At 41.9% G+C, this 25,683-nt stretch overlaps 1 protein-coding gene across 23 annotated transcripts in view; it reads left to right on the forward strand.

Annotated features, from left to right (window-relative positions):
• The first annotated feature begins 368 nt into the window (after positions 1-368).
• KLF12 (KLF transcription factor 12) overlaps positions 369-25,683 on the forward strand; it is a 509,531-nt gene continuing 484,216 nt past the window's right edge. For 3 of the 23 annotated variants that reach the window (XM_070048719.2, XM_051850621.3, XM_089303614.1), the window contains exon 1: positions 375-921. The gene's annotated coding sequence lies outside the window, so the exon portion shown is untranslated. The other 20 variants (XM_089303598.1, XM_089303601.1, XR_016212835.1 and 17 more) reach the window with 17 other exon arrangements.

Raw genomic sequence — 25,683 nt, forward strand, 5'->3', positions numbered from 1 at the left:
GGGCGCGGGGCCCCTCCCGGCGCGCCCCACCGGGCTGGGGGCGGGGGGGCCCAGAGAGCTCCGCACTCTGGGGGTTTGTCCCGAAAGTCGTCTCCCGAGGCTGCCTTGCGCGCGCTCACACAAAAGAGGGGACTTTGTCGCGGTTCAGCGCCGCGTCCGGGGGCCGGCGAGTTGCGCCCGGGGCTTTCTCCCGCCGGCGGCTCCCCACCCCTCCCCCCGCCCCACGCCGCCTCGGCCATGCGTGGGCTCCGTGGGGGCGCCGCGGCCAGGCGGTGCAGGTGGACGGGCAGCACGGCCCGCGGCCCCCAGGCCCGGCGGGGGCGGGGCGGGGCGGGGCGGGGCGGTGGCTCCGCGGACCCCACCCCCCAGCCGGCGGCCCGGGCGGCGCGGCGAGGGCTGGGCGGTGGGTGTTGCCTTCTACCTCTGCGAGCGGGGAGGGGTTAGTTTCCCACAGGGGATTTCAACCAGCACACTCAGAGCCCGCCTCCTAATCCTCGGGCGGAGCGGCTCGGGGGCCCCATTTTATGGCAATAAAGCGACTTAGCGCCTGCTGAGCGAGCCCCTCCCCGCCGCCGCCCCCGCCCTCGGCCCCACCCCGGGGCTCGCCCGCAGCGGCGGGGCTTTGTTTCTGGGGGAGAAGACCCGGAGCTCTTTTGTTTGGGGGTCTGGCGTCTTCACCCCTCCACCCCTCCCAACAGCCGCCCACCCCGCGCCCCCACTGCCCGACCTCGCGCCAGCCACCCCACCTTCCGCGCCTCTCCGGTTTCCTGGGCGGAGGAGCGGCGGCCCGCACCCCCCTCGGCGGGGCCCCGGGGTAATTCGATGCGGGCCTGGCCGGGCTCCCCACGCTAGAGCGGGGCTCGCGGCGCGGCTGCCTCCACCCACCGGCCCACCCTCCACGGAGCGCATCATGTGATCCGGGTAAGTCATTTGCAAGTACAACAGTTCCCCGGGTTGCCCCCCATTCATTTCCTGAGAACTGCAGAGAGCAGCTGAGAGGCTCTGCTTGTGCGTGTGCGTGTGACGCCGCGTGTGCGGGAGTGAGTGTGCGCGCGCGTGTGAGCGAGAGAAAGGGAGAGACAGGGGCACTCTGTGTGAGGGAAAGAAAACAATTTCTCCTGCTCTGCAGCTTCTGTTCAGGTCTGTGCCGATTCCGTTTCTTATCAAAATAAACAACCCCCTCCTTTTTTTTTTCCCCCTTCCATCCCAAATCAGAGCGTATTCTCTCACCATGTTTTATTTTCCTTCTGTCATCTGTGCAAGTTAAATCCTTTTGGTGGGTCTGTGTTCTCTGGAACCGGGCAAGTGTTGGGAAGCGGGAGGGGGCCAGGGAAAGGGCGATGCTATTGCAAAGCAAGTAGCGCCGGTCGGATTCGTGGAGAAGAAAGGAGGCGGTTTCTTCCTTCCCCGAGAATTTTTTTTTTAAACAACTTATCAAGCAACGTGAATTAAGCCAATGTTTTTCTACCCCTAGTGGGATTGTTGTTGGTTGCAGTGTTGGCCTGACAGTTGCCAAGGATGAGAGAGAGAGAGGGAGAGAGAGAGGGAGAGAGAGAGAGAACCCAGGGGCTGAAATGGGGGTGGCGGCGGGGGGCGGTGCTCACGGAAGTAGCCGGCCCCCGGGAGTGCGGTGGGTTCCCGGGGCCGGGTGGGCTGCGTGCGCGCTGGCCGGAGTGGAGGGGAAGGGGTTAACGCGGGGATGACACGGCTGGCATCCGAGAGAGTGGTCCTGGTGCTACATTCATTATTGTCTCCGGTCGTAACGAGGTGGAACTGTCACTTGCTGCGGTGCCCGGTCCGCGGAGGTGGCCAGGGGCTGGCCCCGTGGCCGTTCTTTTTCGGCGACGGAGGACCTGGCCAGAGTTGGCGAGGGGCAACTTTGCACGTCCACCCGGGCCGCGAAGCCCGCGGCGCTGGCCTGGGAGCCGCTTCTAGCCTTCGGAAGCGCGCTCCGAGGGCTCGGACTTGACCCCGGCGACGCTGGTCGCCGTGCGTGCTCGGTGCTCCCCTCCGGAGAGAATCAGCCCTGCTTTTGTTGGGGGGTGGAGAACCGCCTGCTGGAACTTTCAAAACTTTTATCTTTGGCGAAAAAGGGTGGGGTGCACTCAACAGTTTTGTTCCGTAGCGCAGCCGTGGCAGACGCTTGGAAAAAGTACCAATTCCTTTGTTACATGCCCTGCAGCTTCCCAGCCCCCTTCACCCTGCGCTGCGAGTTTTGCATACTTTAATAGTAATAGCCTTAATTCAGCTGATAAAAGCTGACTGTGTTGAGTTAAGGAGTATTAGGACCACGGAATGTGTAATCTGGATAAACAGTTTGTGCGGTTAATATCGTCAGCTCTCTCGTTTAACTGTACAGATGGCTTAAGTGTCGTTCTACACGGCTTGTTTTAAATCATTGCACCGGCTAATAGAATTCTCGGGCGAGCACTGAGATGTTTTATTTTAAATCAGCGTTAATATCCTCGCGGCTTCCCTGGAACACCGGCGAGGCGAGGAGCAGCTCTATTTACATTTAGTGCATGTGCATCTACTTGCTTCGGTAGACATCTGCCAATCAAACACACGTCATTCTGCGATTCCGCCGAGACGCCTCCGTGCCCTTTTCCTAGTGGAGGATAGAGTTGTTTAGCTAAGTAAATGCTGCGAAATGAATTTGGTGGCTTTTAGCAAGCAGCAGCTTGTGGTGGGAATAGGAGTGGTCACTTGGAAGAGAGGGTGTAGACCGTCTTCAAACAAACGGTTTTAGAATTGGCATTTAATTAAAACGGTGGGAGTCTTCCTCCCCCTCCCCCCCACTAAACGGGGGAGGGGGAGCCTGGTTGTGCTATTCACAGACCTCATTCACATGTTGTTTACATTTTTTTAACCACGTAGAAATTGGTTACCTTAAAGGCTATGCTTTTAGGCTAAAAAATTCTGAACTGTAGGATCTTAGTAGAAAAAGCATGTCGAAGGGCAAACGTTTCAATGGCCTGAGTAGTATCTCTATCGCTGAAGTAGCCTGGTCAGTGCTGATATTTGACTTAATAAATTAATATAGTTCCTTTGAGTCGGGGGGAGAGCACATTTGAGCCTACAAGAATTGACAGAAATGTGTAATGTGTCTGGGAGAGACGCTCGTTCCACCAACTTAGAACAATTCTGAAATTCGCTGGTAAAATCTGCAATGTTTTCACATAAGATTTTCATAATTCATGAACTAAAACAATGTAGCCAACATAGCTACATCAGGTTAAACAAAACATTCTGGAGGGTTGCTGTTCATTTTCGAAGTCCTGCAGTTATATCTCTTACTTAGTAATGCATGTTTAAGAGAAACTGGAATCAGCCAAACTTTATCATGGAATGCTGTTTATTACTATTTATTGAATGAAAATTTTCGTGTGAATGAGCTGTTAATACACATTTTTTTTTTCACCCCCACAAAGTTTCTTTTCAAGAAGTGAATGTCACTTGGTAGGAAATGGTCCTGGTACAGCGTTTGAGACCTTGACCTTAGCCACTCTTGGCTGGTGGTTGTTTACTACAGCTGCAGCCTGTGTGTGTGCGCCGAAAGGGGAAGGGACTGTGGGCACGCGTGCACTCCCTCTGCCCAGGCCACCGCGGGAACAAATCAGGATGCTGGATGGCCATGCTGAACAGCATGTGTCGGCCTGCATTGTCAGTGGTGCTCTGGTCATGGAGAAAATAACGTGTTTCTCTCAGGGATTGCTCTGGGCCTCCTGCAAAGGGAACTGTGGGTTGTAACAGGCTCAGGGTGAGTTCTTGGATGTTTGATCACCCAGCGGGCAGTAGTTATCAGCTTAATGAAATAATTTGATCTTAAATAAAGGTGTGTCTCATCTCAGCAGAGACGTAGGTGCTCAGGCCTCTAGGCCTGTACTAAGGGTATTTTGGATTCAAAATGTTGGTTAATCAAGAGTTTTGAGTAACCTTACCCACCAAAGTGGTACTGTTGAGTACCTGAAAATGTAAAAGTCCCAGGTACTTTCTCCCTAGTACAAAATGGAAAGCGTGCAGTTTCGTGTTTGTGCAAATTAAAAAAAAAATACTGGGTAATCACTTGGAATTGGAGTGTCAGATAGTTTATTTTCTCTATATTGTGAGAGAAACAATTTTCGTAAAGGCTCAAGTTTGTTAATCTAGCTGTAGGTAGTTGGTCTATGAGTTCAGAATAGTTGTAGAAAATTAATAATGGCACAAATTCATTTGAAACAGTTATTCTGGTTTTTCTTAAGTAAGTTTACAAACTGTGCTTGCAAATGGACTAGAAAGATCTTTAGGAAGAACTAAAATTTGCTACTTTAGTTCCGAATCGATACCATTGTTACCTTTCTTCCTTTAGAAAACAACTTTCATTTTTGTAAAGTAATTTCTGAAATAGGTTGTCTTGCTTATCTATCATTTTGAGGATACTGTGTGATAATGGTCTGGAAATAGCTGCTTTTTGCTCAGTGTTGGTTTATTTTAATTAAAACTCTATGTTTTCAGCCTGCAAGTTTTACCTGGCTTTCAGTTCCCAGTGTGTACAAAGTGTAAGGGTAGAAATATTAACATTCAATCACTGGCAACACCCTGTAACCACAGCCTTAACTCATCCACCGCAGAGACTCCTCCCAGAGGCAAATGCAGGCAAACAGATGGGCCCTGCCCTGCACACAGGAGGTCAGCAGCCTCAGGGCGCTGTCAGACCTGCTTGGTCTCTGGCCCAGCCAGAGAGCTGTGGGACCAGCCAGCCCGCCAGAATTCATTTTCTGGGCCTGGCAGGGCCACACCCCATCTGATGTCAGCTCTTGAGTTCTTGTGGTGGAGAACACATGCTGTGAGTTAAATGGCTACTTTCTCCATATACTCTCAGTAATTAGGTTACAAAAGGATTTTTTTCAGTGTGGGGTGTTTATAGTCCTAAAGCAGCTACTTGAGGAGTCATATTGCTCCATGAAAATTTGTTTTGGTCTGGCAGTAGATTACAGGATATTCATCCCAGAAATTCTTCTCTGCTGTGGTCCTTTTGTCTTTTTTTCTTTTTTTAATTTCCCAGGTGAAAGTCATACTTTGGTGATAATCTCATGGCCTGCGTTTTTGGATATTTATCAGTGTGATCATTGGATTGGTCCACGTAGTTTCGTTGTCTCGGTATACAGGGAGGAGCAGAAAGCCATTGCTGCCCGGAAGGAGAGAGAGGAAGAAAATCAGAGAGCTGTGGGGTAGTTTTCCCACTTCCATCAAAGAAAGCCAATGTGGTTACTCCCTGCCGCCCTTGGCAGTCATGGATTGTGTCCCAGATGTGATATTTGCCTTGCTTTTTCATATAAAAAGCTTATGCAATAAGTTTGATAGTATGTGTATGGATATACATACGCATATATATGTAAGAGAATTTGCATTTATATTCATAGTCTGCCTCTATATTGGAAAATACCCACTTACACACCACACACATTGGTGAGCAGTCATTGCAGTGAAAAGCTCCCCACACACATAAAATAAAGTGGGAACACTCAGTCTGTTGGTTATTTTTTCCCCCAAAATAGTGTGGTTAGTAATACAGTTCTGATTTTGAGCTTAACAAGCTAACTGTAACAACCCACAAAAGCAGCCCTACCACAAAGAAAACCAATCTAGAAGGCAACGAAGATGAGTTATTCTAATAAGTGAACTAACGGGAAAGAAAACCTTCATTCATTTCCTAGCCTGGTGTCCTCTGAGGTGATGCGGGCAGCAATCAGAGCTAATTTCAGTGGCAGAAGGATCGCAGTTTAAGTCTGGCTCTCACTTGCTTACGCTGGATGACCTTGGCCAGATTTCTCAACTGTCTTGAGGGTTAAATGAGGTCTTGTTGGGGTAAAAGTCACTTTGTAAAAGTATGAAGTACTAGTGCAGCAACTGATTTGACAAGAAAACCAATCTTGCCCTTCCTCCGTCTCATCTGCCTCCCCCAACAATTTCCCTCCCAAAAGGGATGAACTTTTCAGCTTCTCCAACTGAGCCTATAAATTACACTTATGGAGAAGGAATTTCCGCGTGTGGGTAGCAAACTTCTGGCAGTCAAAGGTCATGAATTCCATTCCTGTCTCACCAGAGATTTGCTCTGTGACCTTGAAAAGTCACTCTTTCTCCTATGTAGCTAGGATAAAAGTTACTATTAACATTTACATAATGCGAGTTAAGTATCTTAGCTTTCCAAAAGAGATGAAACATAAAAATACAGTTCACATGGTCATTGACAGCTGAAAATAAAGCGCAGTAGTGGTTATATGGAGGTGGAAAACCTGCAGTCTGCTTCTTCAACAAGTCCACTTAAGTTTCTGTCAGCTGATCATTAAAAACTTCCCTCCCCCTCATAGAATCATTAAACTTGTGATTTATTTTAGAACTGAGAATTCAAGTGCAGATCTCCAGTTAAGCCAAGATTGTGCTGATTAAGCTATGGCTGATACATACACACACACAAATATATTTATATATATATATACTTATATATTTATATAATGTGTAAAACATTTACCTATGATCACACATTTTCCCACTATGTACATTTCATCACATAGATTTGAGAAAATTAAGAATGATATTAATTGACATGATTTCTCCCTGACTACATATTCTCCAGTTAAAAGCTAAAACACTTTCCCCACTTCTGCCTAGACAATATATTCTGGCGAGCGCGAAGAAACAGACTCAAACTAAGTCATAAATACGACTCCTTCTGTGTCCCGAATGCGTTTTGCCTGACTCCCCTCCTGTTCATGTTACAGCTATCCCCGTAACATCAATATCGCTGTCTGTGGGACTCTACACGTGTGTCATCCCTTCCTTTAAGAACATGCTGGGGCCCCGACTCTGTTCTCTGTACAGTAGCCCGTGTTACTCTGCTGTTAGTTGCTTGTTGAGTTGTCTCCCCCCCACCCAATCATAAGTCCTTGGAGCACAAGAAATGACTCTTCTTCATACTTACTTTGCTGGTATCTAACACAGTGACTGATATATTCTAAGTGCTATAGTACTTACTCAAAGAACAAATTGAGAAATAGTTACTCTGCAACCCATATTACTATGCTTTCATACTTAAATGCCACTGTCATGGTCTTTCCTACCCAGGTCTTCCAACTCTAGATAAATATGTTTAATTCCATCAGTCATTCCTCAATTCACTGCCTGTTTCCAGAAGACTTTTTCTTCTTCTTCTTTCACAAAAGATGCCTGGTGGTTAGTGGAGTCAAACAGTGCTGCATTTGAAACATCAAACTACCCAGCTGTTAGCTGTCTCGGTGGATAAGGGAGTTTCAGTTTCCCCATTGGTAAATAAAAATAAGAATAAATCATGTAAACTGCAGAATGTGTTTGAAGATTCAAATGTGGGTATAGAGTATCTAGTATAGAAGTTTAAACATGTGTGGGCTTCAAAAAGTTTGTGGAATTAGAAGATAAAAATAAAAACTGTTATTTTTCCAATATAAGTTCCCTCAGGTTGAAGATGCCTTTGTATGCAATGACACAAGTCATTTAGTCCATCCCTGTAGATCTGACAGCACTGGGGAGTTCACCATGTCAGTATTGCCTTTTATTCTATTTTTGGTACATTATTAAAGAAAAATGAGTTTCCTTTAAATATTTTCCTTTCTTTTTCAAAAATGCAGTAAACAGAAAAGTCAAAAGAATCCATATCAAGACTGTAGGGTGGATGCCTGATCAATCACTTCCAACAGAAACTCTGGAAATATTACCCTCATTTGATGAGAGAAAATCAGGAGCATTGTGGCAGAGAAGGAGTTGCTGGCGAAAGTGTGCCTGGGTGTTTTTCTGCTGAAGCTTAGGCTAACTTTCTCAAAACACACGAATGTTATCATTGTTGGTCCTCTGAAAATTCAACAAGCTGAACTTCTGCATCCCAAAACCTGGCTGAGAAGCCTTTTTTGCTCCACTGGTCTGCTTTTGCTCTGACTGATCACTTCTACTACTTGGTAGCCATTGCTCTGGTTGTGCATTGTTTGTGGGATTATGCTGGTGAATCCCTGTTTCCTCTCCTGTTAGAGTCCTTTGATGAAATGCTTTGGATCTTGACTCCATTGAAAAGCTCTGCACTTGTCTGCAGCTGGTCTGTCGACAAGTTTTGGTGCCCTGGAATAAAAGTTTGCCACATTTTCATTTTTTGGTCAGAATTATGTAATCTGAACCAGTTGAGATGTTTATGGTCTTGGCTGTTGTATCTGTCGTTGTCCTCCAGTCCTCTTCAGTGAGGGCACAAACAAGAGTAAATTTTTCTCCCAATTCGATGTGGGTGGCCTGCTTGCAGGCCTCACCCTCAGCATTGTCTGCTTCCTTGCAGTCAGAGTTAGATATATCTTAACTGCTGTTTTCTTCTGGGCATTGTCTCCCTTTTTGTAAAGCATCAGTGGTTTCACTATTCTCCTACCCAAGTTTCCCCATTAATTTTTTTTTAAGATTTTATTATTATTTTTTATTTATTTGAGAGGTAGAGTTACAAACAGTGAGAGGGAGAGACAGAGAGAGGTCTTAACGTTTGTTGGTTCACTCTCCAAACGGCCGCGACAGCCAGTGCTGCGCCCATCCGAAGCCAGGAGCCAGGAGCTTCTTCCCGGTCTCCCAGGTGGGTGCAGGGGCCCAAGTATTTGGGCCATCTTCTACTGCTTTGCCAGGCCACAGCAGAGAGCTGGCCTGGAAGAGGAGCAACCGGGACAGAATCCGGCGCCCCAACCAGGACTAGAACCCGGGGTGTCGGCGCCGCAGGTGGAGGTTTAGCCTAGTGAGCCGCTGCGCTGGCCTACACACTGAGTTTTGACTTATGAATATCTTAGTTGTATGATATTGCCAAGTAACAATCCCTTTCCCTGTGACTTTGCTGCTGTTAGCAATACTTTCAAAAAGTATTTGGAAGTTTCATAGCTTTTTACCTTTCTTATTTTAACTAAATGAATAGCAAAAAGGAGGAAATTAAACTGCTGCTTCCAGTTATGAGGAATAGAGACAATTATCTTGATGTTCAATTGAGACAGTAGTCATTGGGGAGGCCGGTGCTGTGGCATAGTGGGTAAAGCACCGCCTGCAATGCCGGCATGCCATGTGGGTACTGGTTCGAGTACTGGCTGCTCCACTTCCCATCTAGGTTCCTGATATGGTCTGGGAAAGCAGCAGCAGATGACCCAAGTCCTTGTGCCCTTGCACGGTGTGGGAGACCCTGAAGAAGCTCCTGACTTTGGATCAGCCCATCTCTGGCCCTTGCAGCCATCTGGGGAGTGAATCAGCGGATGGAAGACCTCTCTCTCTCTCTCTCTCTATCTCTCTCTGCCTCTGCCTCTCTGTAATTCTGCCTTTCAAATGAATAAATAAATGTATTTAAAAAAGTCATTAGGTATGTTGAAAGTAGTGAATCCTTTTTGGAAGTGCTTAATGAAATAAGGCCGAATTATGAAAAATAATGAAATTACAGACTATACAAAATGCTATACAAGTGGTTTTGAAGATAATTTAATAAATTTTATTTAATTTCAGACTTTTTCCTGTGGAAACTGAGTCTCCTTGTCCCTTGACTTTTTTTTTTAAAAAAGATTTATTTATTTATTTGAAAGGCAGCATTAGAGGCAGAGACAGAGAGAGGTCTTCCATTCACTGGTGCACTCCCCAGATGGCCGAGTGGCAGAGATGGGCCGATCCGAAGCCAGGAGCATCTTCTTGGACCCCCCATGCTGGTGCAGTGGCACTGCAGGCGGTGGCTTTATCACAGCACTGTCCCTGTCCCTTGACTTCTACATATTTATGTTTTGTACAAGTTTTCATGAGTCTGTTATATATAAAGTTGTGGGATTTCTTCTTCCATTTTTTCAAATATTAATGTTTGTGTCATATATTGTGTATGTTTATATCAGACCATGCAGTATGAATCAAATGTATCATATAACATCTTGTATAGTTCATGTAAACCACTGTGTAGTGTATTATGATTTATATTTTATAGATGTTGACACTGATGTTCCAAGTTAAGTGATACAATAATGGTCAATAGCCTATTAGCTTTAAAGCTGAAATCTGAGCACTGGAAAGCCACAGCTTTTCCCTTGTGTTACCTTGTTCTCTTGCGTTACTCTTACCTTCCTCCAACATTAAGTATGATAATCTAGAATTAGTCTAATGGTATAGTAGAGCAAAAATGGAATTGTAATTTAGAAGCTAGATTATTTGTTGATGATATTGACGTATTTACAAGACTACATGTCCTACAGTGTGTACTTCAGTACAGAAGCTGACTCTGTTTGCTGAAAAATGCACTAAAACAAATGATGACGCTTAATGTGAAACATTGCTTTAGAAGGAAATGTGGGATACTCCATGACAGTGGTGATGGTAGACAAATAATTTCTGGTTAATATCTCTTCTGCTATGGGATAAAGCTGCTAGTAGAGGCATAATAAAAAAAATAAAAAGATAGATATTAAAATATGTTACCCTTATCCATTTGGCCTGTGCTTGTTTAGCTCCTACTGTGTGTATGGAATCATGTGAAAGTGAATAGGACACTAGTGTTAATAAGCTGAAAATCAAGAAGGTGAGGAAGACCTGTATTGAAAATAGTAATACCAAGTAATTTGTGAGGAGTGGATCAAGAGCTGAAGTTGCTTAAGCAAAGTACGTGGGGGAAAAATTGTTTCTATCTGGGGATTGGCGATATCAGGGTTTTAGTAGATATGTGAACAAACTTTTATGGAAAAGAAGAACCTGCAAATGGATGAATGCAGATTAAAACTGTATTTTGCCAGCTGTGGTAATTTCCTATCTACTTTTACTGTTATCTTTTAGAGCTGGTAGCATTAAGGTGTTTCAACAAACTTATATGCTTTGCCATATCTCCAGAAAATTTCCTTTTCCAAAAACAGATCTCAGGATGGACTTGGTTAGTAAGGCATATAATGTTTCAGTGAATTTAGAGAACGCTTATACAGGTCAAAAGAGCAAAACAAATAATAATGACAGATTGATAAAACTAAAATAAATACTTTATGTGAAGCTGTCCAGTGAAGTTCTTTTTTATTGAATGGAGTTGATGTATACTATATTTTATATAATAGGAATTTTAGCTTTAGCCCAGAATTGTTTATTATATGAATGACAGTTTTAAGTGCAATTGAAGGAGAAACTTGAAAAATGGATACATTTTACAGAAGGTCAAAGTCAGTTACAATATCAGAGATATTGTTTGAAGGGGGTATTTAGAAAGAAACCTTAAAGCAGGTGGTTATTTCATGAGCAACATCTTTTGGAATGTACATGACCCTTCTGCTTTCCCTATAAATATGAGAACAAGAAAACTTTAGCAAACACAAAGTATTTCCTCTGGAGTGATAATATAACAAGAAAGAAATGAACCCTTAATGACTATAAAAGCACTAGTGGAATTCTTACTTTGTTTTCAGTGCTCTGTTGAGTGTGGTAGGATTTACTAAGGCCACGCTGAAGCTGTTACCTTGTATTTTATTTGTAAATAACTGAGTAATAAATGTGGTTTGGGATACTTGAGAACTAAGACGCTAACGGAAAAAAGGGCTTAGTGCTTGGTAGTTTACAGAGTATTTTTAGTTTCCTCCTGATGGTCTTATAAGGTGAACTGGACACGTTTTACGCAATTTATTGATGAGGCTATAAAAGTCAAGAAAGGCAAAATAACTACAAAGTGACAAAGTTAGAATTAGAACACTGATGGAAAATACCAGTAGATCTTTTTCCATTTCAGCCTCCTGCTGTTTTCCTAACTTAAATGTAGTCTCAGTAAACTAGAATTTTCAAAGTCAACATTGCGCAATAGTGATATTCTATTGTCTGGCACATATAAGATGTTCAGTGAACACTGGAAGTTTTCTACCAAAGTGCACTTCAAAAAGGAATTTAGATATTCCTATGTAGCAGTCTAGAGGGATCAGACTAATCTAATCTGGAAGAGATTGGTCACTTAGAGACATTCATACTCTTGGAAGAAGATGAGAGAGATGGTCCATCACTAGGTGCCAGGGTTTGGTCCAGCTGCTGAGAATACAAAGGTAAGTAAACACAGGCTTTGTGCCCAAGTATAGGCAGTGTAAGGCAGAGGCAATGTGGTCAAGCCCAAATGAGGGACCAAACTAGTGTATTCTGGTTTAGTTTATTTTCTTATTTAGACCTTTAATGTGCCTTTAAAAAAACACCCTAGATATTTTTGGATTTATGCTTTAGTTTCTTTGAAGTACTTTTAATCTTATCAGGAAGATCTTTTCCATTTAAGCAAGCGCTTTTCTAAGTTTGTTTTCTTTCAAAAACTGCTTTGCATGTCGATTGTATATTAAATACATATGATACATTTAAAGGCATTAGCTCATTTAATATTTTCAAACAACTCACAGATAGTTATCCATGGTATTTAAATATGGATTTATTTTCATTTCTATGAGTCTTGTATTTTTCAAAGGAACACAAGATTTACGGTCGATCAACGTTTGCTTTGTAGAAACTCACCTACACAGGTCGTGTTACAAATACACCTTTTTGTACATGTTGGAGACTTTAAAATTCATTTTTTAGGGTGGATATTGCGGCACAGTGGATTCAGTTGTCTCTTGGGATGCCTGCATTCCGTACCAGAGTGTGTCAGTGAGTGGGTTCCAGTCCAGTCTCTGCCTCTGCTTCCCGTACAGCTTCCTACTAATGTTCCCTGTGGGAGGAGCAGATGGCTCAAGTGCTTGCCCTCTCTTCCCCCTGCCCCCCGCATCTCTCCTCCTTCCTCTCTAGTTTCTTTAAATCTTTTTCCAAAGATACCTTTTAATTAAGGAATACAAACTTGATGCATTTCCTAAGTACAACTTCAGGAATATAGTGATTCTTCCCACCATACCCGCCCTCCTACCCCTCTACCACCTCCTTCTCCTATGCCCAGTTTCTTAATGTGGAAGATTAGAATGCAGTTTTGAGACCTTTACTCTCTAAAATCTTCGTTCAGTACAAAATATTTTCTGATTTCCATTGTGGTTTCTTCTTTGGCCCTGGATTATTCAGAATTATGTAATTTTTAAATATATATTTTGGAATTTTGCTGATGCCTTCTGGTATTGATTTCTAATTGAATTCTTTGTTTGTTAGGAAACATACTTTGAATTACAGGAATCCTTTAGAAGTTTGAGGTTTGCGTCATGGCACAGAATATGGTCTGTTACCTGTATAGTTGCAGACAGTGTATCCTGCCACTGCTGGGTGGAATAGTCTTTACATGTCAATTAGATCAGTTTGGTTAAAAATGTTGTTCCGGTGTTCTGTATTATTACTGCCTTTTTTCTCCCTGTTCTTTGTTCTTTCAGTTAGTGGCAGACTGAAGTGTTGAAATATACTTGGGAATCTAACTCTCTATCTGTTGCTTTGTGTATTTTGAAACTCTGTAATTAGGTTCATGTTTGTTTAGGGTTGTTGGATTTTTCTTGATAAATTGACCTCTTTATCATTATATAACATTCTTCTTCTCCTGGGTGGAAAACAAACAGTTGAATGTTACTTTTTGGATTCCAAGGTTTCCCCACTTTGCTTTTATTTGGAGTGATTTGGCCATTTACATGTAATAAAATTTTTGTATGATCGAGTTTCTATCTGTAACTGCTACTTTGTGCTTATCTCTGCTGTTCTTTTTTCCTACTTCTCTGTTTTCTTGCCTTCTTTAGATTAGTTTTCTTTTTTTTTTTTTTTTTAGTATTTTATCTCCAGCATTGGTTTATTAGTTAATGTTCCTTTGTTAGAAGTCTCACTGTCCACTCTGCCTGTCAAAAAAAAAAAAAAAAAGTTTTTTATGGTTTCTCCAGGCTTTACAATATGGATCATTAACCTCTGACATTCTATCCTCAAATAATATTTTACCACTTTCTCTATGACATAAGAATCTTACAACAGCATACTGCTCTATTTCTTTGACTGTGTATCTTCTTCATATATTTTACTTGTGTATGTTATAAACTACATGTTTCCTAGCTACTGTTTTTGCTTTAAAAACTGTTAACCTTTAAAAGAGTAAAATTGGAAAATGCTGTTTTATATATATTTTATTTGAAAAGTAGAGTGACAGAGATCTTCTTTCGTACCTGTTGCTTGTCTGAAAAAGTCCATTTGCCTCTCTTTCTGCAATGTTAGGTGAGTTTGAAGTCTGGGCTGACAATTCCCCCCTTTACTTTAAAGATGCTGTTCTATTACCTGGTTCAGGGAATTCTGACATTCTTATTTTTGTTCTTCATATGTGAATTTTTTTTCCCCTTTGACTGCCTTCAGGACTTTAGCTTTGGTTTTTGGAAGTTTTAGTATGATGTGCTTAAGTGTGTTATTTGCAATCAAATAACATCATCCTGCTTTGTATTTTACAACTTGTTTTGACTGTAAATTACTGTCCTTCCTAATTTTCCATCCACATATCTTCCCAAATATTTCTTCTACTTTTTTGCCTTCTCCTCTGGGTATACTTAAAACTACGTTAGGCGACTTGGTAACACCCCATAGGTCTTGGATCCTTCACACTTCGCTCCCTGTCCTGTTTTTAGTCAGAGTCATGTCCGTTTACTTGTTCATGTGTTAACTATTCCTGTTGTGTTGAGTTTGTTGTATGTGTAGTGAAAAAACTTTTCATCTTTGATATAAAGTTATTTGTCTAGAATTTTCATGTGGCTTTTTAAATTTTTCACCTCTTTGCTGAATTTCTCTGTGTATGGTGCCTGCCATTTTCTCTAGCTTATTTTACTTTGAAGTGCTAAAGAAATTAATTTGAAAGGCAGACAAATAGAGATGGAGACAGATTCAGAGAGATCTTCCATCTGCTGGTTTGTTGCTCACATATCTACAGTAGTCAGGTCTGGGCCAAAGCCAAGTGCCCGGAACACAATCTGGATTTCCTCTGAGGGGACGGGGACCCAATTATTTGGACTATCACCACTGCCTCCCAGGGTTCACATTAGTAGGAAGCTGGAATAGGAAGTGGTACGAGGACTTGAACCTAGGCACTCTGGTATAGAATGTGAGCATCCCCAGAAGGGTCACAGCCATTATGGCAAATACCCACCTGTAGATTCTCTAACATTTTAATCATAGTTATCTTCAAAGTCTCTATTTGGTAGTTGGAGCACATCCACTTTCTTCAGGTGTGTTTGTATTGACAGCTTTATCTTTTGACAGTGGGTGATTTTTCTTGTTCTCTTTTTGTGTCTTGGAATTTTTGATTAACTGCCTGACATGTTTAAAGCCTATAGAGCATAGTGGAGACTGAAACATTTCATATGCTAAGAACTGGAGAGGCCTGCTATTCTGCAAGGTGTGTCTGTGGAAGAGGGTGGGGCAAGATGAGTTTGGTCAGTATAGGTGCTGGGTTTTTGCTTTGCTGTTGCTGTTGCACATATTTACCTTGCAAGAAACTTCAGGTTCCTCCAAGAATGTGTTTTTATTTTTTGTGAGACCTAGACTGCCACAGAGGGGTTTCTTCTCAGTTTTTCTCTTATACACTCAACTTCCAAATAGCCTTGACCTCCAGAGACTCAAGGAGCCTCTCCATTTTTGCCTCTACCCTAGCAGTAATCCAGGTGGGAATGTGTATCTGTGTGTGTGTTTCTCATATACCAGCTTCAGTCTCAAGTTAGGTTTAGGGTACGTACTTACGTCTCAGTTGAGACTTCCCAGCATTTCTGCCCCTGCTCCCTGTGATAGTTAAACTCAGCCTTAAAGGCAGAGTTCTGAGCAGGTGCATTTTCTACACCTTCATCAGTATGGCTGACCTATCTTTTTGTGTTATGCTGTATGCTGGGTCTGAGTGAGTTTCCTGCTTTAAACCTGGAGCAGTTGAGTTTCACCGGGTGTTCAGGACATGGTGGGGTGTTTTTGATTTCTACCTTTCCCTGAGTGATGCTGTTGTCTGCCTAAGGAGAGGGATAGGCAGGGGTCTTCTGTCTCTCCCAGTGACAGATCATCTTCTCTAGCAGCAGTCTACATTTGTATGAGTATTCACTGTCTCTGTCTCTGTGGCATTTGGCTTTGCCACATTGGATGGTGGAGCCTGGGATGAGGCCAGTATTTGTGCTGCATAGGAGTGGAGCTGGTTCCAGTGTTCATGCCAGCACTTCCAAGGGAATGGGCTGTCCTAGGTCTTCTGTTCTTTTCCCTCTTTTGTCTGAGCACCAGGAGGAGGCCTGTGTAAAGAGTAAGAGGTTGTGAACTGTCCTTGCATCCAAGGCTTCCTGGGATAATAGGTAGCTTTGCTGGCCTATATTCCACCTTTAAGAATTTTTAAAATTTTAGTGGTTTTCTTGCACCTTTTTAAATGGGAAAGTGTATAATTGTGGTAAAAATACAACATAAAAATTTCCTTTTTAACTATTTTTAGTGTACAATTCAGTTTTCTATCAGCTGTATTTGCATTGTTGTGCAACAGATCTCTAGAGCTTTTTCCTCTTGCAAAACTTAAACTCTGTACTTATTAAACAACTCCTTAATTCCACCCCCTTGAGACTTCATGTGCACCATTCTACTTTCTATTTCTTATCTGCTTTTATGGCTGTTCCCTGTTCTTCCATTATCTTAGCCAAAGGCAGTGTCATTTTTCTTTGTGTTAGGGCCTCTTATCTCTGGACTCTATTTTTACTTGGTTGCCTCGTGACTTCAACTCTTTGGCTCAAAATAATGATTTTCAGGGTCCTCATCATGTAAGCATTTTCCTTTCTATTTGTTTATCTTAAATGTCTAAGTTGTTTTTAATACTATTAAATCTTATCTTGGGTATCCTTTTATCCACAAATTATCTTTCTAATCTCTTTTAGTTGACAGTTAGGAAGAGTTGTATTGGAGGATTTGTTGGCATTGAACTATCCTTGCACTATGGAGCAAACTGCTTTTAAATTTTTTTATGCATTAGTTGCTTGATTCTATTTGCTAAATAAAACATATTTAGAATAGAAACATCTTTATTCACAAATGACATTGATCTGTATTTCTCTTGATGCTTTATCAGAACTCTGTGTAAACATTTCACTTTGGTGGTTGTGTAAATAAATCAAGAAAATATTCATGTTTTCCATAAGATGTAAGGGGAACTCTCCTTCCTTAAGGACTACGTAGGGCTCAGGTGTAAACTTTTTTTTTATCTTTTTAAGATTTTAATTATTTGTTTGAGAGTTAGAGTTAGAGAGGGAAAGACAGAGAGAAAGGTCTTCCATCCTCTGGTTCACAACCCAAATGGCTGCAGCAACTGGAAATGAGCTGGTTAGAAGCCAGGAGCTTCTTTTGGATCTTCTGCGTGGTGCAGGGGCCCAACCACTTGGATCATTTTCCACTGCTTCCGAGGCCATAAGCAGAGAGCTGGATCTGAACAGGAGCAGCTGATACTCAAACTGGTGCCCTTATGGGGTGACGGCCCTGCAGGCTGAGGCTTAGCCTACTATGCCCCAGTGCCAGCCTCAGGTATGTACTTTTGGGTCATTTCACTTCTACCCACTGTGGTGGATGTTGAATTTCTTACGTAATCTTTTCTGTGTAGTTGTCTATTAAGATTTTCAAATTTTTTTTTAGAATGTCTCTTTGATTTAGCTATTAACATTTTTTGTTTCAAGATTGTAGGTAGGATTCTCTAATACATAATTATGTTTGTGCTGGAACACGTATAATTTCTTCTGTCTAATATTGTTTAATTTTTACTGTTGTTTCCCCCCTTAAATGTTCTACATACTGCTTTTCCATTTTAGTTTGTAAAACTGATTTTGGATTTTTTTATCATTTATATCCTGGTTTCTCATTTATGACTTTTAGCTTGTATTTTAATTGTCTACCCTCTTCTTTTTCCTTTTTTGTTCTTTAAAAAGAAACCCTTCTGTTCACCGTGAGAACATTAAAGTTAGAAATATTGTTCTGACTATGTCCTTTGCTGTATACTATATGTTCAGGGATTATGACATAATACATTTTCATTAAGAAGTGGCCATCGAAGAAGGATGTACTTTTCTCTGAAGGGAGGAGAGAACTTCCACTTTGCTTATAGCCTTGTCTAAATACTGGCGGAGTTTGTGGATTCAAAAGGCTTTCATAGCCTAGGCAGCTCATATCAAGAGCTTCGAGTGGTCACTGACGTCATACATAAGAGTGTTAATTGTTAAGTTAACAACAGGAGTCACTGCACTAACTTCGCTTGCAGGACCTCTGTCCTCAGTAAGTTGTATTATGAGAGTTAACTATAAAACTTGCTCTCAGTTTTTTGTCTGTGTGTGGGTGTGTATGCAAATTGTTGAAATCAGTATAGAGTTGGTCTTCTGTATACAAAGTTAACTGAAAATGTATCTTAATGGAGAATGGGGCTTGGGAGAGGGAGGAGGAGATGGGGTGGGTGTGTGGGTGTAGGGCAGGTACTGTGGGAAGAATCACTCTATTCCTAAAGTTGTATTTATGAAATTTGTATTCATTAAATAAAAGGTTTCTTTGGGGGAAAAACATTTTCACTTATAAATCATTATAATCTTCTTTGCAGCTATGTATGTTTATTTGTATAAATGTTCTGTGGAAATTTGCATAAAGGTATCTGTTGAGAGAAGTGACGTTCCATTTCTTATCTATTATACTGAATTTATTGAGTTGTTTTAAATTGTTTTAATTTACATTTGGTTAGATTTGATTAATGCAAAATACAGTATATTGAGTTCTACATTCAGACACTTTTATCATTGTCAGTAGATTTTAAAATGCACTTTTTATATTTTAAATAGTGGCAAAATATAATTAAGAAAACCTTGCTGTTGCAGCCATTTTTAGGTGAACAGTTCAGTAGTGTTAAGCATTCACTATGCTGTGGAACAGATCTTCAGATAGGCTGTTTGTGTATCTTGAGAGAAATGTCTATTCAAGTGCTTTGCCCTTTTCCACTTTGTTGTTGTGGAGTTGCAATCATTCTTTCTAAATCCTAGCTGTTATTCCCTTACTAGAAACATGATTTGTTGATATTTTCTCCCATTCCATGGGTTACCTTTTCACTAATTGGCAGTTTTTTTTTTTTTTTAAAGATTTACTTATTTAAAAGGCTGAGGGACGGAGAAAGGGATCTTCCATCTAATGGTTCACTCTCCAAATGGCTGCAACAGCCAGGGATGGGCCCTGCTGAAGCCAGGAGCCAGGAAAACATGGGTGGCATGGACCCAAAGACTTGGGCAGTCTTCTGCCTTACCAGGCACATGAGCAGGTCGTTGGATAGGAAGCGGAGCAGCCAACACTCAAACTACTGCTCCCGTATAGGATGATGATACCACAGGTGGGCAGCTTGACCTGCTGAACCTACCCCCCCCCCCCATATTGTTCTTGTTTGTTATAGTCCAGTATCTGTTTTTCATTTGTTGTCTTGCTTTTGGAGTCATTTTAAAGAATCATCGTTAAACCTAATGTAAAACTTTTCTGCTGTTTTTTTGTTCTAAACATTTTAAAGCTTTATCTCATCAAAATCTTTACTAGCTCTTGCTTTGTGTATTTACCTGTGCGTTACTTGTTATGTACAACTCCATGATTCATACATGTTCTTTATTAAATTTTCATTTTTCTTGGTATTGAATGCCTTTAAAATCAAATTAATCCCAAACTAATAAATATTACCATTCTTGGGGACTTTTTTCTTTTTTGAGGGTGAATTTAGATAGACCTGATTTTACCATGCCTATCCTCTTTTTATTCTGAGATTTTGCTTGTTTATTTGAAAATCAAAGTTACAAAGAGGCAGAGACAGAGAGAGAGAGAGAGGTCTTCCATCCGCAGATGGCCGCAATGGCTGGAGCTGAGCCGATCCAAAGCCAGGAGCCTCTTCCAGGTTTCCCATGGGGTGCAGGGGCCCAAGGACTTGGGCCATCTTTTACTGCTTTCCCAGGCCACAGCAGAGAGCTGGTTTGGAAGTGGAGCACCCGGGACTCGAAACGGTGCCTATATGGGATAATGGCACTGCAAGACTTACTCGCCACGCCACAGCGCTGGTCCCTATCATTTACTTTTTAAAAAAATATTTTTTGTTTAATACACAGCAACTTTTTCTTCCTCTCCTATCTGGATTTTTCTGTTAACTCATTTTGTCTCTGCTTCTCAGTTGATAACACTTAATCAGTATCCCTGTGTTTTCAGTTTTCCTAGTTTGACTTTTGCAGTTAGTCGTTTCTTCCCCAGACTTGTGCTGTTTTAGTGATATTGATATCTTGTGTTATTTCCTACTTGCCCCGTCAGTTTGAGAGATGCTGGACTGTATCAGGAATTCCTTCCTCAGCTCCATGTTTATAGCTCCGCTAGCTCAGATAATGCTCATGTGGGAGGAAGAAAGTGCATCACTCCATAAGGCGCTGCTGTTTGGGACACAACTGTAATGTACTGCCATCAGCAGCACCCTTTGCAGTCTGCCATGCCTACAGTGGGAGTGGCCCCTGGGAGGTGGGTGCCCCTGTTCTCTTGCATGATTAAACATTTGCATAGCTACTTTGATGCAGACTTTGTGTTTCTCTTGAAATATCTGAAAACAAAATACCACAAGAAAAATTATAGTTTCGAGGGTCTGCGTTGTGGCACAGAGGGTTAAGATGCTGCCTGTGATGCCAGCATACCATATGGACTCTGGTTTCAACCCCAGCCGCTCGGCTTCTGATCCAGCTCCCTGCTAATGGCCTGGGAAAGCATAGGAAGATGATCTAAGTGCTCGGGCCCCTCTATGCCACAACACCAGCCCCCAGATCATCCATGTTGGACCTGACTATTCACAAATACACACACTTATTTGCCATCATTTTTTTCTTTTTTTATCAGTCCTTCAACACCGCTGACTACTTTGGTTAGCTTGAGTGTTGCATTAGAAAGGCTACGTGAGTAGAATCATCACTGAATCCCTGTTTATCCCCCAATGTCTCAGATGAGTGAGTGGTACTTGAATTCTGTTTCCTGTTCTCTATGGAGTCTCTTCTGCCGTTTTCCCAGACTCCCTGGATGTGTGGTAGACTGGCGATTAGCGCCGGAGCTCCCTTTCAGCACGTTCCCTTCCTTCCCTCTCCAGTGAGACTAAAGGTGTTGCCTTGTGCCGTCTCAGACTCTCTTTCAGCTGAGGTAGGGCCACATAAATGCATGCTGGAGGTTTGTCGGGAAGTTTAAAAATCACCTGTACTTAAAATGGGACGGACGCTTGAAAATGACAGATGTAGCATCTGAGGCGGCAGGATCTGCTTTGCAAGAATGAGTTGGTGAGCACTGTCTTTGTCTTTTGTCCCAAAAGATAGGGGTTCTTGATGGCATTTTCAGCAACTGGACCAACCTCCAGAAAAGTCAGCCCCTATTTTAAGACCATGGGGATAGTTATCTTCATTTCCAGGCAGCACTTGGTGCCCTCCCCCCAGACAGACAGGTCTGCACTGCCCAGGCCCGGACCCCTTCCCTGACCCGTGAGCATGACCGTATCATGAGGCATCGACTGGAATGTTTCCCGCTGGAGCCAGCCAGAACATTTGGGTCATTGACACTTGAAAAACAAGAATATGGGGAAGGCAAGAGGGCACGCACAGCCTCATCACAATGGGAGGAGAGCCTGGCCTTGGGCAGTGAGAGACGGTACCTAGATGGGCACTGAGCAGCTGATGAGGGACCGAGCCCCCACTCTTCCCCACCATGCTTAGGGCCTGCCTGTTCCCAGCAGCCCCTCATCCTAATGTTTGCAATGGTAGCTTGCGTTTTCATTCTGAAATACAGTATTTCCTTTTCTAAATTATCTTTGGAATTGAACATTAATGAAGGGTGACCTATTGGGTATCTCTTCAGTGCTCCTTGTGTTGCTAGTGGCCCTTTAAATACATGGATGCTTCTCTGGAGCCGGCACTTTTTTTAGGATGTTAATTATTGTCTTTGATTTGCTTCTTTTTCACTTTCCGTTTTCTCTTATTCACGTGGTTGGTCTCCTGGATGTCTTCCAAACATTCTATCTTTCCTTTAATTGTTTTTCTCTTTGCAGTTTTACTTTGAGAGTGTGTTTGTGCATGCACCTGTGCAGAGTCAGCTGGGTGTGTTAATAAACTCTCACCTTCTTACAGTTCAGGTCATTGGGAAAGTTGATTTGTAAATTGACTGTTGGAGGTGATGATATGTCGCAGGAGCTTGTTTAGGGCCATTTTCATATCCAATTTTAAAACTTTATTGACCATAATTTAATAAATTTACATTGTGTTTTGGAATGCATTTCTCCTTCATTGCTCCAGCCTACCAACCTTCACAGTTGACTCAGCTACTTTGTCCTTCATTCTCTTATCAGCCAAGAAATGGATTAACTTCATGGATGGACGGTCACACGATTCACAAGAGATCAGTAAGAGTTATGTTTTGCATTCAGAAAAACACAAAGCTTGCCTTTGCTACTAATGAAACTCTTATGGACTAGGTCTTTCTGTGATACTTAAGAATTTTATTTAGCAAAATTACATGTATAGTTTGTTCCCTAACAATATACCTAACATTACAAAATTCATTAAGCATTGCAAGAGATAGGACTTGTTCCAAAAAATTTTTTAACTTAGGAAGAATTGCTGAATCACAGATAATTTTAGTTTGTTTTCTGTTCTGAAAACTTTTAAACATATAGGAAAGTAGAGAGGATAGTATAAACAGCCACACACATCCAGCATCAGCAATTCTCAGGGTCTTCACATCTGTTTCATTAATCCTCTGCCGTGGTTGGCCTTTGCCCATTTTTTAAAAATGCAGTAAAACTAATTTAGATGTCTAACATTGTAACCCACAGATGCTTCTAGATACCTCATAACAGTCCTTAGCAGATAATAACGTCAGAGAAATTCAGTGACATATAATTAGACCCAATTTGATTACCCAGGTATATTTGTCAGGTATACTATTACCCAGGTATATTTGTCAAAACTATAAAACCAGCATTGGTAGGTTACTCTTATTTGGATTTCACTAGTTTTCCATTAATGTTTTTTTCCTTCTTTTTCAAAATACCAGTTAGGCACCACATTGCATTGAGTCATTGTGTCTGGTTTACGCTGTTCCATGATGGTTTCATAGTCCCTTTTTATGACCTTAACAGCTTAGAGGAGTACATGCCGTTTTTGTGGTGTGTCTGGGTTTTCTCATGAGTATACTGGATTTTGGGATTTTGGAAATGCCCTTCTCAGTGTATCATACCAGGAGTTATTATCCTATCATATCAGGATATCCACAAGACATCATTGGTGATATTAACCTTGGTTACTAATGGTTAAAATAGTTTGCCAAGTTTCTCCAAGGTAGTTGCCTCTCTGTTTCCATAATCTGTTCTTTGGAAATGAGTCAGTTAAATCTTGCCTACTGTTAAGGTGGTGGTAGGGGATGGACCAAGCTTCTCCCTGGCTGGGAAAGTAACTACATGGTGTTTACAATTCTATATATTTGTATTTTCTCTTCTACCTATTTATTTATTTTTAGATTTACACTGATGTGGATGCATACATACTTATTTAGTACATGGAGTCATAATCTCATACTAGGTTTTCTATTTCTTTCTTAGATTTTTTTTTCTACTTGTGGCTAAAGAACTCTGCCAGGTTAGCTTTTGTGTCCTGGTGACATATTTTCATCCTTTTGTATTTTGAGCATCTTCTTATACTACAAGCTTTTCCTGGTGTAATTTGTATTTTCCTTGCTCCAGCCAACAGATCATCCAGTTCCTTAAGAGTCTGTTTTATTTCATTGAATGATCTTTAGAAACCAAGGTTGTGGGTGTTACTGTTTCTGTTGGAGCAGGTGCTGTTGAGAACTGTGAATCAGAATTGGTCAAAATCAGTCAATTCCTTTTAAGTCTTTTTTTTTTTTTTTTTTTTTTGACAGGCAGAGTGGACAGAGAGAGAGAGACAGAGAGAAAGGTCTTCCTTTGCCATTGGTTCACCCTCCAATGGCTGCTGCGGCCGGCATGCTGCGGCCCGCGCACCGCGCTGATCCGATGGCAGGAGCCAGGTGCTTCTCCTGGTCTCCCATTGGGTGCAGGGCCCAAGGACTTGGGCCATCCTCCACTGCACTCCCTGGCCACAGCAGAGAGCTGGCCTGGAAGAGGGGCAACCGGGACAGAATCTGGCGCCCCGACTGGGATTAGAACCCGGTGTGCCGGCACCGCAAGGCGGAGAATTAACCTAGTGAGCCATGGCGCCGGCCCTTTTAAGTCTTAATTTTATGTCAATTGATAAGTAAAAGAAATACCAAGAATTTTATTTCAAATGGAGGCCTCACTTTGGTTACTTAACTGAAATTTTCATAACTCGGCCTGTTGTAATGAAAGTAAGGAAACTAGTTTTTTTCCTTTTCACCAAATCTTCACTGCCACTTTTCATTATTTTGTTGCTCTGTTATGGGCAAGTGCTGGGGATGGTTTATTATATAAGTCAGAGTTCATGGACACATTGTACTGTTAGCATTATTTGATAATATGCTAGTTATTTCTAGCTTAATAGTAATTCATTTGTTCTTCAGATAATAATGCAAATCTTGAAAAGCACAATTATATCCATCCTAATTATAGTTTAAAGAAGTTTGGGAATTGTAGTCCTGGTTTCTAATCCTCATTTGTAGATCATAGCAGTCTGATCCCCATACATTTAAATATTTTATGAAAAATATTGCTGTGGCATCTTAAACTGTGTACTGGCAACAATCACAGGCAGGAAATCGGCTAATTCTCCCTGAGTCTTTATAATGTGCAAGGCATTGTGTTTCGATCTGAAGTTGAGAAATAAGACTTTAACACTTGGTTACATTTCTTATAATGGCAAGTTCATAATAGTTTCAATTTCTACCACTCAGAACTACATGTGCTTTAAAACATTCATGGCTATATATAAAGCATTTCAAGATCTTGAACATCAGTCAGTATAGGTCTTTGCAAAATTACTGTGTGAACAAGAGTGCCGCTTTGAGGAAGAATATATCTCTGGTCTTTTTTCATAGGAATGAAGAAATGGGCTCCAATGAGCTGTTGGTGAGCGTTGTGAGTACGGCTTAGCGAGAGAATACTTTTGATGCTTTCTGGCTATGCCTCAGTGGTTCCTTTTCAAACAGGACATGAGCAAAGAAGGGAAATAAAGTTTTTTCTGTTTCCGTAATTCCTCATTTTTAGGTTTACATACCAGATATGCTTGTTTCATGTGGGATAAAGAGAATAAACCCACATTTCCTGAATGCCCACAATAATGGATTGAATGGTGACTCTCAAAAAGGTATGTCCAGGTCTAATCCCTGGAACATAGAATATTACCTTACTCAGAAAAAAGGCCTTTGCAGATGTCATTAAGTGGGAGATCTGGATGTGTGAACATCCTGAGTGAGTCCTGGTTTTACCACGTAATCCCTAAATTTGGTGACAAGTGGCCCTATGTGTCAGAAGACAAGTCAGCGTGCAGACAGAGCAGAGACGGGCGTGAAGTGGCTGCAGGACAGGGAATGCCAGCAGAAACCAGAAGCGGGAAAAAGCAAGGGAAGCTTTCTTCCCTGGATCCTGGGAGGAATTGTGGCCTTGCTACCCACCTTCTCCAGAAATGGGGAAGTCATTTCTGTTGTTACCCACCAAATTTGTGGGTCATTTGTTAGGACAGCCACAGGAAACTAACGAACCCACTGTGGGGATGGCATTATGCTGAGTGCTGGGGGTATGGAATT

The sequence above is a fragment of the Oryctolagus cuniculus genome, chromosome 9, assembly GCF_051225735.1.
Source record: "Oryctolagus cuniculus isolate XC-2025 breed Fujian yellow rabbit chromosome 9, ASM5122573v1, whole genome shotgun sequence".
Lineage (NCBI taxonomy): Eukaryota > Metazoa > Chordata > Mammalia > Lagomorpha > Leporidae > Oryctolagus > Oryctolagus cuniculus.